This window comes from Pteropus medius, unplaced genomic scaffold, assembly GCF_902729225.1.
Source record: "Pteropus medius unplaced genomic scaffold, Ma_sr-lr_union100, whole genome shotgun sequence".
Classification (NCBI taxonomy): domain Eukaryota; kingdom Metazoa; phylum Chordata; class Mammalia; order Chiroptera; family Pteropodidae; genus Pteropus; species Pteropus medius.
In genome coordinates this window covers 10465689-10480679 of record NW_024344253.1, presented here as the reverse complement: position 1 = coordinate 10480679, position 14991 = coordinate 10465689, and the positions used below count along the sequence as shown (strand labels likewise).

Below are 14991 nucleotides of genomic sequence, written 5' to 3'. Positions count from 1 at the left end.
GCTAACTATTGAGTTTAACTTCACCCACACTAGAATTATATGATGCGAGCCAGGAGAGCGAGTTTCTGGCTTTCTGATGCTTTAAGATTAGAGATAGTCATTTTCTTCTATATTGTCCTTTCACTATTGACCTGGTAGGAATGCAAGTGACGTTCTGAGAAACCAAGTCTTCCTTTTGTTAGGGATAATGACCATGTGACTGTTTCCCAAAGAACTGCAATCTCAGGGGGCATAAAATGAGTCTCCTTGGTAGTGGGAGGCAACTTGTTTTAGTAGGGTAATTCCATCATTCTTTCTGCTTCTGACACAGACTTGGGTTCAAAGCCTTCCTTTACAATGTTCTAGCTAAGGACTCTGGGCAAAATACTTACCTCTACCTTCATAAACTTTGTTTCTTTCTCTGTAACTGGAGACATAGAGCTATTGATTGAACCAGTCCATACACGGTGTCTGGCACATAAAATCTACTTCTTCATCTTAGGACAGGGAGTTTCATCTTGGATAGTGACTAACTGTACTGGAGAATGAGAACATGCCTTTTGGATGATGTCTTAATCTCCAGAGTTAGTAGAGATGAAAGGTTTGAAATTGGAGTGTATGTATGTTGGGAGGTAATGTTTATACTCTTGAAGATAATGAACTTTTCCTCTAACCTGTTAAATATATGCTAGAGCTCTTTTTTCTCTTCTTTTCCTCAATGTCTAACAAGTGTGTCTACAAAGAAATCAGTTAGGCTTGTACAGTGCCAATTCATCGTCTTTGTCATCCATGTGATTAGTTAACAGAGTGATCATCAACTTGTTACTAACTTAAGCACAATGTTTTGAAAAGAGAATTGAACTGGGTGCTACAAGGATAAGCATCTATTCCACAAATACATATTAACACCTACTCTGTCCCAGGCCTTGGGCTAAGTGCTATAGATACAAAGATGAGAGAATCCAACATTACTTTGCTGAGCGAGTCTTAGTGTAGTTTTTCAATTGGAACCCAATGATTCTTAGGGATCGAAAGTTCCAGGGCAACTCTATTTTTTATTTTTGCTTTTGTTTCAATAATAAAACTTATTAGTCATTAGTCATTGTACTAGTCATAAAGGCAAAACTTTCCCCCCCGATTTTACTGAGATACAATTGACATGACATTATGTAACTTTAAGGTATACATTGTGTTATTTGGTATACTTATGTAGTACAATATGATTACCATTATAGTATTAGCAACATCTCCATCAGTCACATAATTACCATTTCATTTTTGTGGTGAGAACATTTAAGATCTACTCTCAGCAACTTTGAAGTATAAAGTACAGTGCTGTTATCTATAATTACAGTGCTGTGGATTAATTCCCTTTTCTTAATATTTTCACCAGCACTCATTACCTCTTGTCATTTTGATGATAGTCATTCTGAAAGGTGAGGTGATAACTTATGGTTTTGATTCTCGTTTCTCTGATAATTAGTCATGTTTAGTATCTTTTCATGTAACTGTTGGCTATTTTGTATGTATACTTTAGAAAAGTGTTTATTTAGTTTCTCTGCTCATTTTTAATGGGATGTTTTTTTTTTTTTTGCTATTGAGTTGTGTGAGTTCTTTATATATTTTGTACATTAACCACTTATCAGATATATGGTTTGCAAATATTTTCTCACATTCCACAGGTTGCCTTTTTATTTTATTGATTATTTCTTTTGGTGAGCAGAGCTTTTTAGTTGGATGTAGTCGCACTTCTTTATTTTTGCCTTTGTTGCTTGTGCTTTTGGTGTTATATTCAATAAAATCATCTTCAAGATCTACGTCAAGGAGCTTTTTCCCTATCTTCTAGAAGTTTTACAGTTTCAGGTCTTACATTTAAGTCTTTAATCCATTTCAAGTTTTTATTTTTTTAAATTTTTTTTTATTGTATGCGTGAGTGGTATAAGATAGGGTCCAATTTCATTTTTCTGTATGCGGGTTATCTAGTTTTCCAGGCAAAATTTTTTATAATGATATCTCAGATCTGAAAGATATATTCAAAAGTTTTGGATTAAGTTTCTTATCAGATATCTTGGAATATGCCTACATAGTCTCAGAATCTTCAGTTTCTTTTCATTTAAGGTACATATATTATCAAAGAAAAACAGTGGCATAAGGGATCTGAATTTTGTATACCTCAGTCTCTAGTTAAGTGTACATGGTCTTAGAGAAGATATTCATTTAAACCCATTGAGACTCAGGATCTTCCTCTTAAAATAAAGTGCCTGAATCAGGTGAGCTCTGAAACTTTTCCAGCTTTAATAGTCCATGCCTCTATGACTATTCCTCTAGCTAGATGATAACCTGGATTTTTTTTTTTTTTTTTTTTTTTGTAGTTTCTGGTTCGGAGGAGAGAGCCCTGGCTGGACATCAGATCTGTTCTAATTCTGCTTTTAGAAATGATTGCTAGGAAAAGCGCTGATGCACTGTTTTCTTTCTCTATATCTTAGGCTTTCTACCTGAGACTTAAAAATGATAAATTAAAAAAATATGTGAAAATAAGTAATACAATATGCTTGAAAAATTTGGAATATGGCCGCAATGTTATTACGATGATGAGTCCTGCAATGACACTAAATGAAAGGACAAATTATTACCTCTAAGTTAGTCAGGATGATATAGGTTATGTTGTGGCAACAAAAATCAACGAGGATTTACTGGTGCTACAAGTCAATGCAAGTTGGTAGGGGCTGTGTTCCTCATAATCACCAAGGGATTCAGGCTGCTGTGAGCTCTATCCAGACTCATGCTCCCAACATCACTGGAAAAGAGAAGAGAATAAAGCAGACTATGCTTGTCTCTTAATCATTTCATTGGCTGCTACAAGTGACATGGTTGTGCCTAAGTCCACAGGGGGTGAAGAATTGCAATTCTAGTTGTGACCAAAAGGAGCATATCTTGAATATTTGTGAAAGTATTATGATATCAGATCTTTACAAATATAACATCACTAGCATGCTCGTTTTTAAATTTGCAGACTAAACTCCATGTTTTATTTCCAGGTAGTGATCATTCTAAAAGGCAAAACAATGAACAAACTCAAGTTGATTTTGGATTTGACCACATGCATTTCTCAGAAGAGGAAGCTTTCTTGGGGAGGGTGAAGGAAGAGAAGGAGGATATTTGGCAGCTGTTGATTGGTGGGCTGCCCATAATAGAACTGGCAGGTAAGAATTCTTAGCAATGTGAATGTGCAAAAGGAACAAAGCAAAATTAACTGAGGTTAAAGTTCATGGAGCATGAAAGAACACAGGTAGAACTGTGATCAAAGGAATAAGTGGTTTATGACAGAACTTCTTTATTAAGGATTTTGTAGTGGAAGTCAGGTTTGTGTTTAATGTAGAATAATCTTATATTAGACATGGGGGTATCAGGTTTGGAATGAAATAAGTGTGTTCAAACTGGAAGAAATGTAACAAACAAAAGGAAAGTCTGTAGAGAAAGTATAGTGAATATTTGAGTTTCTGTGTTAGTTCATACAGATTGGTTTTGCTATTGGCATACTATTGGTAACATTTAGTACTGAGATTGTCACTACATAGATCCAGCACGATAAATGAAAATTCTAAAAGAGAGGGGTATTTTAATTGAAACATGTAATTAGTTGATGGCCTTCTTCATAGAGGTAACAACAACTTTGCTTTAATGTGATATTCTGTCTTCAGTCCGGGAGGTGAGCAGTTCTAAATAGAGCGGCTTTATAGTTCCTTTGAGTAAATATTCTTAGAATGACATCACAATTTAGGGTAAAATATTGTTAATTCCCAAATCACCAAAAACATATATACTGATATAACTATAAAAACATTTTTAAATGCCAAATATAACATATATATATATATATATATATATATATATATATATATATATATATATATATATGCTGTTCAGGGATGGCTGACTAGTGATGTTTGCATTTATTCACATTTTGGATTGTTTATCACTTGTCTTTTGTATTAGTGTCTAGAGAATTGACAAGGAAATAAGCGAAACCAACAGAGGGGAAAAGATAGGGACACGTGTCAAAAAAAAAAAAAAAAATTAAATTAAACTAAATTAAAAGTACAAAGAACCTAGGCAGAAAGAAGAAAATTCCTTAAGTATGATAGTGATATGAATCTTCTGAAATGCCTGTTTATGATTTAGAGGAAGCAAAAAATTAGAAAAAATTATATTTAAAAGATAATACAGTGATGCTTAAATTTTTAACAGCTATTGGGAATACAGGTAGAAATGCACCTGATGTGGCAAAAGAGCACCTCAAAAGACCTGATTCACAAGTCCATGCATGTCATTTGCTGTCACGTGTCATTTTGTAAATCACTTTCATGCTTGAAAAATGCAATATATACATACATCATATTAATGCTAATAGCAACGGTGATAAGTTCCTGGTCCCGCCTGCACTAATGTCTCTCTTCTCTAAAGGCTGCTATGAGATGTCACAGCAATAAAAAAACTAGAATGATTGGAAATAGTTGGAAAGAATGTTCTCCAGCTGTTTGTCTAAGATGAATATGGCCTTACACTTCAGGTCCAGCTTCCGCCCATCTCCAGAATCATAGGTAGCAATGAAAAGCCAACCAAAATAGACCTACTAATGGTAGTTATGACCAAGACGGCCTAATGACATCTTGATATGGCAAGGAAGCAAATTAAGAAAAAGAAAAAGGCCCATAATGACAGAGAGGAGGACTAACATTCAGTTGTTACTCTCCCACTTTTGCTTACTGCTACCATGTTCTGATCTTGAGAGATTATATTTATTTTATGATGCCTGAAGTAGGTATGATACCTGCATTTGTCATGGGCCCATCTAAATGGAAAAGTGTTTTAATGTTTGATAAACCTATTGTTCTTAGAGAGAGAATAGTGGCGTCAAGAAAAGGGGTGAAACACTTGGAGATCCAGCCAGTTTTTGTCCGGTACGCCTGCGCATGTGCCTATGCTCATGCCCACCCATACTGGCAAACCTGGAAAGGCATGAAAAGACTCAGAGTGACACTAGCTCCTGAGACTGGAAGGGCCAGGGCAGTGACTCAGAGATGGGCCTTTCCCTCTGGAGACTCTGAGGGACTGTGGAGTTTGCCTGTCAAGTTCTAGACAAGAATTCAGGTTATTATATAACTTGTTTTCAAAATGTTCTTGTGGGGTGGGAAAGTTGTAGCTCTTCATGAAACCTCTTGCCAGGGAAGCACTGTAGCACCTGTGGATTTGATCCCGCTGTGGTGGGGCAGGCTTATCAGGTTGGCCAACCTAGTAGATCCTGTTGTGCATAGAATATTTTCTTCTCTCTCCACTTTTGTTGTTTACTTAGCAAGAGGCACTCCACCCTCACTGCAAGTTTTGACACTCTCTCTGATACACTGTATGGCTACTGTACCTTGACTTTCAATTACATTAAATTCTATTATAATCATTTTCTTATAACAAATCTTCTTTAACACCTGGAATGCTCAGCTCCCATGGGTCTGCAGTATTATGTTGTCAAAATAAAAAACAGTGGAATCCTACTGGAATTGCAGTTGCTGTTGCATGTGTTTGAAAATAAGATCAGCAAAAGGGCCTTACATACTTTGCATTCAATTCTGGTAGCACAAGAGAAAAAAGTTCTAAGCCATTCAAATATGGCTTGACCTATAAACCCATGGCCTTAATTTAGTGATTTTAAATCAATGTGATAGCACGTTAAAATACTTTCCCTGGGAAAGCATTTCTTTCAGAAGCGAGGTCCAGAATTCTTAATTATTTCCATTATAATGATTAATATAAGCAGAATATTCTTCACTAATACATTATAAAAACACACTTCATGGGGAAGTTTTTGTTTGTTTGCTTGCTTTGTTTCTTTTAATGCTTCTGGTGTAATGACTAAACCATAATCAAGTTTGAAAATTTTTTTGGCAAATGGACACAATGGTTTATCTTTTCTGCCTTGATTATTATTGGCCAACATCTATAAGTTTAGCTCAGAAGTCCATTTTATTATTTCAGTTATTTAGATCTTATTCTGTGTGGTTTGTAGCTGCTTTGGGGTAACTCATTTTGAAGAGAGAGATCGACATCTGAGGAAAGTAACAGATTTCGTCAGCGATGTCTCTTCAGTATCAGTTATGCCTATTAATTTTACAAACTGAGACTCTGAGTTCCATCCTGGGCAGTGAGGGCCCTTTGTGGATTAGCTGGTGAAAGGATATATTTCCAGTTAACCAAATCCCACCCTATCACTCCATTCCATATACAATCAAAGAATTATGTCTACTTTTATTATTTTCCCATTGTTAGAAAAATGAGTAGCTTGATTATTATGTGTTAATCAGAATAATCAAATTTCCTCTTTTCTATTTGAGCCTTTACCTCCAATTGGCAGGTTGATAAAATCCTACACATTCTGGCAATAAATGTTATTCTTTTTGTTAAGGAACAAAGGTAAGATTGCTGATGACTCTAGTCACCATATATGGCAACCAAGTCTTTTGCTATAACCTAGGAGAGGTAGAATTCTCTGCTTTCATAATGTAGCTTTGGTTCAGGCCTATTTTTTTCCAGCCAAAGGTAATGTGAGCTGGAATTGGTTGCAGAGGCTCTGGCAGCTGGCTTAACCTGTTTATATAAGGACGGAACACAGCCACTGATTAAGAGGGCCACCTCCTACTGGTTGGTTTTGGAGTGGAGCCCAGAATTTTCCATGGAGATAGCTTTTCAAAGTTAGGTTAGCATCTCAATGAAAGATAAGGGCACACAAGAAAGCCCTTGTGGGTTTCCCTGTCTTCAGAACCCCCACTGTTCAGCAAGATTTAGAATAGATATATTTCACCAATAAAATGCCTCTACTAGGTTTATCTCCATGAAAGGCTCACTCTTCCGTAAGTGGGTCAGTTTGAGCCAAACTTAGCATTTAGCAACTTATGCATTCATTGCCCTGGCTGTTCAGGATGGGCTGGTCAGTGGTAAGATCAATTTGATGTCAAGACATTTTATATGGGGGATATTTTTAAATGGTAGAGACAATATTGTAAATTAAAAAAAAAAAAGTCTACTGCTTCTCGAATTAAATCAGGGAATAAGGTTAAGGGGGGCAAATGAGGGATGGGCAGGAAGCTGAGTGAAGGAACAAAGACCTGATAAAAGAATTCCCTGGAGAATCCGTGGAGAAATTGTAAGGCTTCCATGGTCCCAATGGTCCCCTCACTAATCAAACATACTTAAAGAAACAGTATTTCTGAAACACTGAGAAAATGATCTTAGGTCTTGGTGTGACTCGTGGATGCAAAGCGGTCCTTATACTGGATTGGATTTTGATTTTATATTTTTATTTATTTAGTAGGCACAGACTATTCCTTGGGTTTTCTGTGTGCTTGGAGATGAAGACACGTGTGGTAATGCCACAACACTACTTGAATGAGAGTTTTTAGTAGCTGGAGTGTGTGCACCTAGAAGTGGTGACTGGAGGATTTTCCTGCCCTCTAGTCTGCAACTCCCAGAGGTTAAAAAAAAGAACATCCCATTTTTATAAAAGGAAAAAAAAAATCTTTTGCATAAATTATTATATAAATAAATCTTCTTAACAAGAACTGCAGTTCTTCTTCTTTTTTTTTTACAAAGCACAAAGAGTTATTGTGTGATTTATGTGAAAAGGTTATATAACTGTACTCTGTTACTTTAAATAGTGTTTTTTATTTAAACTGCCAACTTCTTCATCACCAGCAAAGGAAAAAAATGCATATTTGCAAAGCGCAAAGGTAATTTTCAAGGACTGTAATTAGCTCATGATAACTCTATCTTTTGTGATGTCTTTGCTGCAGAACTAGAAAAGAAATGGACTTTTTTAATTGTTAAATCTAAACTATGGCACCTGCAAAGTGTCAGTTCAGTGAGAACTGGGGAGGGAGAAAGTTGAAGTACATTCGGTCAGGGGAAAATTATGGACAGACTAAAATAACAGATCTTGCAGTTTTTATTTGGCTTCATCTTTTTTTTACAAACATAACAAGGCTCTATTTTCCCTGTTCCTGTTCCCCAACTGACCCTTTCTTTTTAAGACATTAAAAGATCTATTTAAAAACCAAACTGAATACATGATGTAGATTAAAAAAAAAAAAAGAATGAAATTATAGTGAAAGAAGGTAGGAGAGCAAAAAAAAAGTCTGTGTATCTTGAAAATGGATAATAGGACAGAACTACAGCAAGAGAAAGACAAAGGAAGAAAACATTTGAGGAAGAGGATGCTAATTAATTCATTCCAGGGAAATTGATTACTAAGAAAAAATTTATTTCCTTGAAAAATTCTATCTTTGGGGAGAGATCAGAGTATATGTGCATACAGTGTGTGTGTGTGTGTGTGTGTGTGTGTGTGTGTGTTTCTTTTCACTAAATGTATTTCTGTGATTGGTTTAGGCAATATTATGGAGGAATCAGGAGGAGGTCGAAGTCACGAAATTTCCCCATGGTGAGGAATATTTGCAAAGACAATCTAGGAAGTTTTCTTCTTAGGAAAATAGGCTGTTCTAGGCAGTGGAATTCCCTGGAGGTCATACTTGGACTGCATTCTGGGATTGGGAGGCGAGTTTTCTTCTGAGACGTCAACAGTACCTTTGTGGGCTGAGATCTGGAATTCTTGAGCTTGTTTTTCTCACCAGTGGATGATAACCACCTGAACAACAGGAAAACCTATAAAGTACTTGAAGTTAAGGAATTGCAGTGTGGCAATCTGAGTGCTGGGCGTGTTTTCTGTGGGACTGTGAGAACATTGTCATCTGTTTGGTCATCCACTAGGTTGCCCAGGTGGCAATTTGGCAAACAACCAGCATGAACAACAACAACTTCTTGCACTGGACTGTGAAGTATTTGGACATAGTTGTTCCCAGACATTATAAATCCTTCTCAGTTTAAATATTAGATTTAAATTTTAATGGAAATAAAAACAACTGATATGAGACTGAAAATAAAGAACTATTTTTAGAGTTCAGGAATCACATACCCACTTCTAGCAACTCTGCTCAGAGGGAAAGCAATTGATTTTTTAAAGAGTGACTTGTTACTGGAAAAGAAAAATGAGACATTAGCTGGCTATTTCAATATATTATAGACAACGATGTCAGTCAATATGCTTTGCAGTAGAATTCAATTGTCAGTTTGATTGTTGTATCTTTAAAAGTTACATGGGAATGTGGAGCCTCCTCTATCAGGCTCGGTCTACAGCATTTAGGATTTCGTTAAATCTTGTTGCCTGGGAAGGTGTCACATACCGTTTAACAGATCAAATAAGAGAAGACTGAAAGTTAATTTCCTAGCCAGGAAGGAGGAAGTCAATTAAAAACATACAGTTGAAGAGTGATCAATTTCCTTCCCACTAGAACCTAAAAGGAAGTGTTTTGAAATGTATATTTAAACTAAGAAGTAGAGCACATATGAAAGGAAAAGAAAAGTTAAATTGTAAAAGGCCAACCCAAGGTAGCAACAATGTCATATTCGTACAATAACAGGTGCAGCTTTTCTAAACCCACAACCACTCTTTCTGGCTTTAACATGTGGTGGGAAAATCTCTTCAAACTTGAGACACTCTCTCTAAGACATAAAGGCTATCTTTGGCTTCTAGCAAAGGTTGATGAGTAATATAAATTCCTCTATGTGCTCAAAAAGAGGATCAGACTAAAATTAACTTCACTTGTAGACAGAAGGTAGCCAAGATGACACTATTATCCATTATGCTGAAAACAAAATGTTTCTCTTTAAACTTAGAGGAAATATGCGGGACAAAAAGTCTTTCAAATGAATTGTGTGCCCAATTTTATGCAGGCTGGGTCACTTGGGGAGACACCTCCCTATTTTCGTCTTTTTCTATGGACTACATTTAGACCTTAAACAATTAGCCCTCTTTAAGCTTCCCTGCCGCCCCCGCTCTCCCCCAAGTCACCTGCTGTAGAAATTCCAGCTTTTCATATTTTTAGATGCTGGGGTCAGGGCAAGTGCAAAATTGATGACATTTTCTGCCTTTTCAAGCAATTCTTTTTGACTTTAGCAGGACACAAAAAATGAGTACTGAAAAAGTTGCTGCATTCCATTTTAACCCTTTAGGGTCAGAAGCACAAAGTGTAAATACTAGTATATTCTTAAGATAGGCTAACCCCATTAGAGTAAATCCCATTTAGGAAGACAAGTACTTCCTGTCATGAAACCCCTCCAGGTCCTACTAACTATACAATTAGGCACGTTTAGTTTCTTGATCTGTTCTTATTTAATTGTCACCATCAAAGTAAAACAAAGAAGCCACTTTCTGATCTGATTCTTTTTCTCCTTGACAATTCTAAATCGAGCGGTCCGTTAACAGTTTAGTTTTCTAAAATATTTTTCTCTTTGAAAAAGAAGATGCGTGTGTTCTATTGAAGGGCAGAATCTCCTGTCTTTTAAATTACACTAAACATTCAGTCCAAGCCTCTTAGAATAAATCACATAGGAAAAGAAAAGAGGATGGCTTGAGAGAAAGAATGGAAAATCATACTGGATGGCATAAACATTTTAACTTTCAAAGGAATATAGAGGATTCCTCTCTCGTGGTCTCCCTTATTTATGAGCAGCTGGATGTACATGTAAACATCATCCCTCTTTGCTGTCTTCTCCGTATGCAGGGACAGCTAACCCCTAAAATCCCTGATCTCAAGCCTGAGAACCATAATTCTTCATTTCATTTCATTTCATTTATTTATTCATGCCTTCACTTAATACACATTTAGTGAATACCTATTATATGCCATGCACTAGACTAGGCATTGAGAATACAGTGGTGAGAGAAATAGACTCCAGGAATAGGCCTCTTGGCATTTACAATCTAGACTCCAGATTGTAATCAAACAATTACATGGATAGATGTAAAATTACAGCTCTGATAAATGCAATGAGGGAAAAGTACATGATACTACAAGTAAGAAATAGGAGAAATTGAACCTAATCTGGGGGTTAAAGGAGGATTTTTTTGAAAAAGCGATAAAAGCTGAATGTGAAGTTTGAATAGGTCCCACCCCAGAAAGAAATGAAGGAAATTTCAGGTTGAGTAAGTGGAATATTTGAAGATCTGAGGTGGGATGGGACACGGGAATGATAAAGGGCCACTGTGACAGGGGAGAAAAGGTCAAGGACAAACTGGTGACAGGTGAAGCAGGAGAGGAGCCAAATTAGTCTTGAGGTAAAAGTATGATTCTTGTCTTTATCTGTAAAGAACTGGGAAGTCATGAACCATGTAAGGGTTTTATCACAGTGCAGGGTGGTGGTGAGGAAGAAGGGGGCCACAACAGTTTGATTGGCAGTATTAAAGGAAGAACGCATGTCCGCTTTCATTCCTCCATAACTGCTTTTTTCCCCCACCACTGTACCTTTACCTTGTCATCTCCCAGATGCCCTATTTCTGCTTCTCCCCCCGATCATCCCACTCCTTACTCTAAGGCTCCCCCCCTCTACACTCTGGGTATTCATGTCTCTTCCTCTTCGTTCCACCCTACTGGGCCTTCCTAAGGCCACAAAACTCCATCAGTACTTCAGAGTTAAGGCAGGCAGGGGTAGACAGGTGAGGCATCTATTCAGGTGCTCCAAATTAGAACCTTGACTGTATTTCCCATCGAATCAGTGGTACACACAGTCATAACAAACCTCCTCACCTATGAGATGGATGGCACTGGCTTTGGAAAGCTGACGCTCTTGGAGCCTCACATCATGGGACATTGTTTCTACGGGAAAGATTATTTTAACAAACAACTTATCAGTAAAGTCCTGAAGCCAAATGCTTTTTCCCATTAGAGATTGCCTTTATATAAATAAATTTTTGTGATATCTTCCCTACATTATTGTTTTTCGTCCTTTGCATACTGAATTCAAGCAATGGTTGAATTAAGGAAGAACTGACTAGAGAACTCTTTGGCCCCGGTGATAGGTTTTTGGTGTCAGTCTCTGTCCTTATGGGTTATACAATCTACAGCAGTGCAGATTGTGAAGTTCCAATAGAACTGCCTGTGATGATGGAAATGTATTATGACTCCACTGTTCAAGATAGTAGCCACTGGCCACATGTGGCTACTGAGCACTTACAATGTGACCAGTGTAACCGAAGACATGAATTTTTAGTTTCTAAAATTAATTTAAATTTAGATAGTCGTTTATAGCCATTGTATCGGATAATATAGGTGTAAGGATACAGAGAGACAAACCTAGTAAGATACAAAGACGGTAAACAGGTAAAGCTTAGGAAAACTAACTAGTTATACAGTTTAGACCAAAAGAAAGAATTATCTGAGTTCTAGAAAATTGCAATTTAAATAGGAGAAATGTGAGATAAGTGACATTCACACAATTTTCTAGGGAAATAAGTAAAAAAATCTTTATAAAGCTAAAATCCATTTAAAAAGATGTTTGACCTTTCACTGGCTCTTCTCCAAATCTACACAGATACACCTGCCTATTGCTTTCCCCTTAAAAAGGACCCTGGGAAGATTTTTAATACCGAATGCACAAGCACTTCGAGCTTTTTGGAAATCAGAGGAGACCTTACACTATCACTGGGCTAGAAATCATTATTTAACTGAGCTGCACAACAGGAAAGAAGTTGAGCTTTTAAGGATAAATGGGTCATGCGGTGATTTAAATCACCATTTAAAAAATCTAGCATAAAATGTTTTGTTCTGGAAGAATATCGCTCATTTTAGAAGTCGGTTCAGAGGAACTCTTTGGCTAGAACAGTTTGTATCAGAAAGAGCTGTTTAAAAGTTATATGTTGTGTTACTGGTAGCAACAGGCTTCAGAGATGTTTTGTAGTTGAAAGTCATCATACCTAGCTTGCAGCTGCTAATCAAGGAAAGAATTAGGAAAAGGAGGGAAAACTTTCCCTTACATTTTGAAAAGAACAAGAGGAAAGTTTCTTGGACTGGGAAAGGTTGGTAATGGGGAGGGGGTGTCTGCAGAAATAGAGGGACACCTTAAATGTCAGTAATCAACTTATCTTCATTCATGTTGGGAGAAACAGCTTAAGACAGAACAGAGCTTGGCAGCTAACCCACAGGGGCTGTAAAGAAAATGAAAGCTGTGTATTTGTTTCTAGAAAGCTAATAAGGGAAGAGAAACCACATACAGATAGAGTGAGAGGCATACCTGGGGTTAAGCCTAGGAGGAATCTGGATTTAAGGCAATGGATATAGTAGTGTAGATTTAAAAAGCAGACTAATCAAGTCTGGGGGAAGAGAAAGGTTAAACAGTGATAGATAGATAGTTTTCTTAGAAAAAAATACTTGGGAAAAATTCACCTTTACACTATTTAAAAGTTATTTAAAATTCACCATAAATTAAATAATAAAAAATATATTTTAAGTTTCATTAACTTTGGTCCATTTATATGCAGCATAAGAATCTCAGTTTAAAAAAAAGAACACATTATTTCGTGGCATTCCCCCACCTGCTGACAGTCCACTTCAAGTATATTTCCCTGAGACTTTTTCACCTTTATCACAATCTCCTTATCACAAGAATAAGGGCATTACTATGTATCCCTGCCTGCTTCACAGAAGTGATAGTCCAACACGATAACAAGTATAAAACACTTGGGAAACTCTCGAACAATATGCAAATATAAGCAGTTTCATTTATTATTTGAATGGCAAATAATCTCCTTGAAAGTTAAATCTGTACACTTAAACACAGAGTGATTACAAGGGTCGCAGTGGGATTTACTTTCTCTACTGTCCTGGTGAAGGAAAATGGGCACTGGAGAAAGCGCGCATGCGCCCAGGGGTGCAACTGTGCGCAGTAGCTAGATTTCTATGTATTTCAGGACCTGGATCTGTAAAAGGAAAGGCTGGGATAGGATCATCAAACAAAGCCCAAATTCTTTCCTGCCCATTATATTGGAAATCTAAAATATGTATATGTTTTTAATTATGGTACAACCTCTTGTGTGTGCATCCTGCTGGTTCCAGACACCTGTATAAGTTCTTGTCTGTTCACCAAGCACCTCTAATCACTGTAGAAAGTGAACTAACAAAAATCATCCCTATTCTCTGTGTCACACGATAAGAGTCAGGCTATCTTCTGGTTATGAGCCTTAAAATCATTTACTTATTCCTTTTGGGGCGGATTATTCTCAGCTTTAGCGTTAAATTCATCCGAGGTCTTGGATTCGAGGATCCTGAGATTAAGGGCATAGAAAGGGTTTATTTTAAGAGGGCTTACTCAAATAAGTAGCTGAACTGGGCTGGATTCATCAATGCCCTTTCAGATTATTCCTCTTTCTCTTAGGCATTGTAGGTTTCAGGAAAGAAGATGAAGCAATGGAAGGTACTTGAAGGAAGGAAGAAGTACTGCAGAGCTCCAGTGAGCATCACAGGCATTTAAGGGGGCCTGGGCCCAGGGATCTCAAAGTAAATTTGCCTTAATGGAGAGGAACACAACCACATTTAATAAGCGCCAACAATGTGTGGGAACTCTACCAGTCATTTTACATGTTGTTATTTTGCCTAATTAACAGAATAGGAAGAGTTAAATAATATTCTTTGTTTATGCAATTTGGTTAAAACATGAAGCAAAATTCTGCTGAGTGAATGCAATTTCCTATTGATGTTCACATTGCATAGACACCATCCCCATGGCTATGGCTGCTCTGCCGATCTCTCTTTCCTGGAAGTTTCACTTTTCACACACTCAATTATCATAGCAAAATTGTGTCATCTCAGTCACAATCAGGCCTACTTAAAGGAGTGTTGTCATCAACAGTTTTGTTCCAAATACATATTTCCCTCCAAAGTAGGATGGAATTAAGCTAGTGTCATTGTTTCCAGAGCCAAATGTAAGACGGCCACATTTGTGTTTTCTGTCTTCAGATCCTAATTTCTTAACTCCATGCATTCGATCCCCACTGTGCACGTTTCCACAGGGAGGGAGGAGGCTCAGGGCCCAGGGAAGAAACAGGAGCCTTGCTAGCAAACAGGCTGGGTCCATGAT

At 37.1% G+C, this 14991-nt stretch overlaps 1 long non-coding RNA gene across 1 annotated transcript in view; it reads left to right on the top strand.

Moving 5' to 3' along the window:
* The window catches only part of LOC120607918 (uncharacterized), a 36416-nt gene extending 32906 nt beyond the window's left edge, over positions 1–3510 (top strand). The window contains exon 3 of the long non-coding RNA XR_005654269.1: positions 3018–3510. This is a non-coding gene — a long non-coding RNA (uncharacterized LOC120607918). The remainder of the gene's footprint in view (positions 1–3017) is intronic.
* The last annotated feature ends 11481 nt before the right edge of the window (positions 3511–14991 follow it).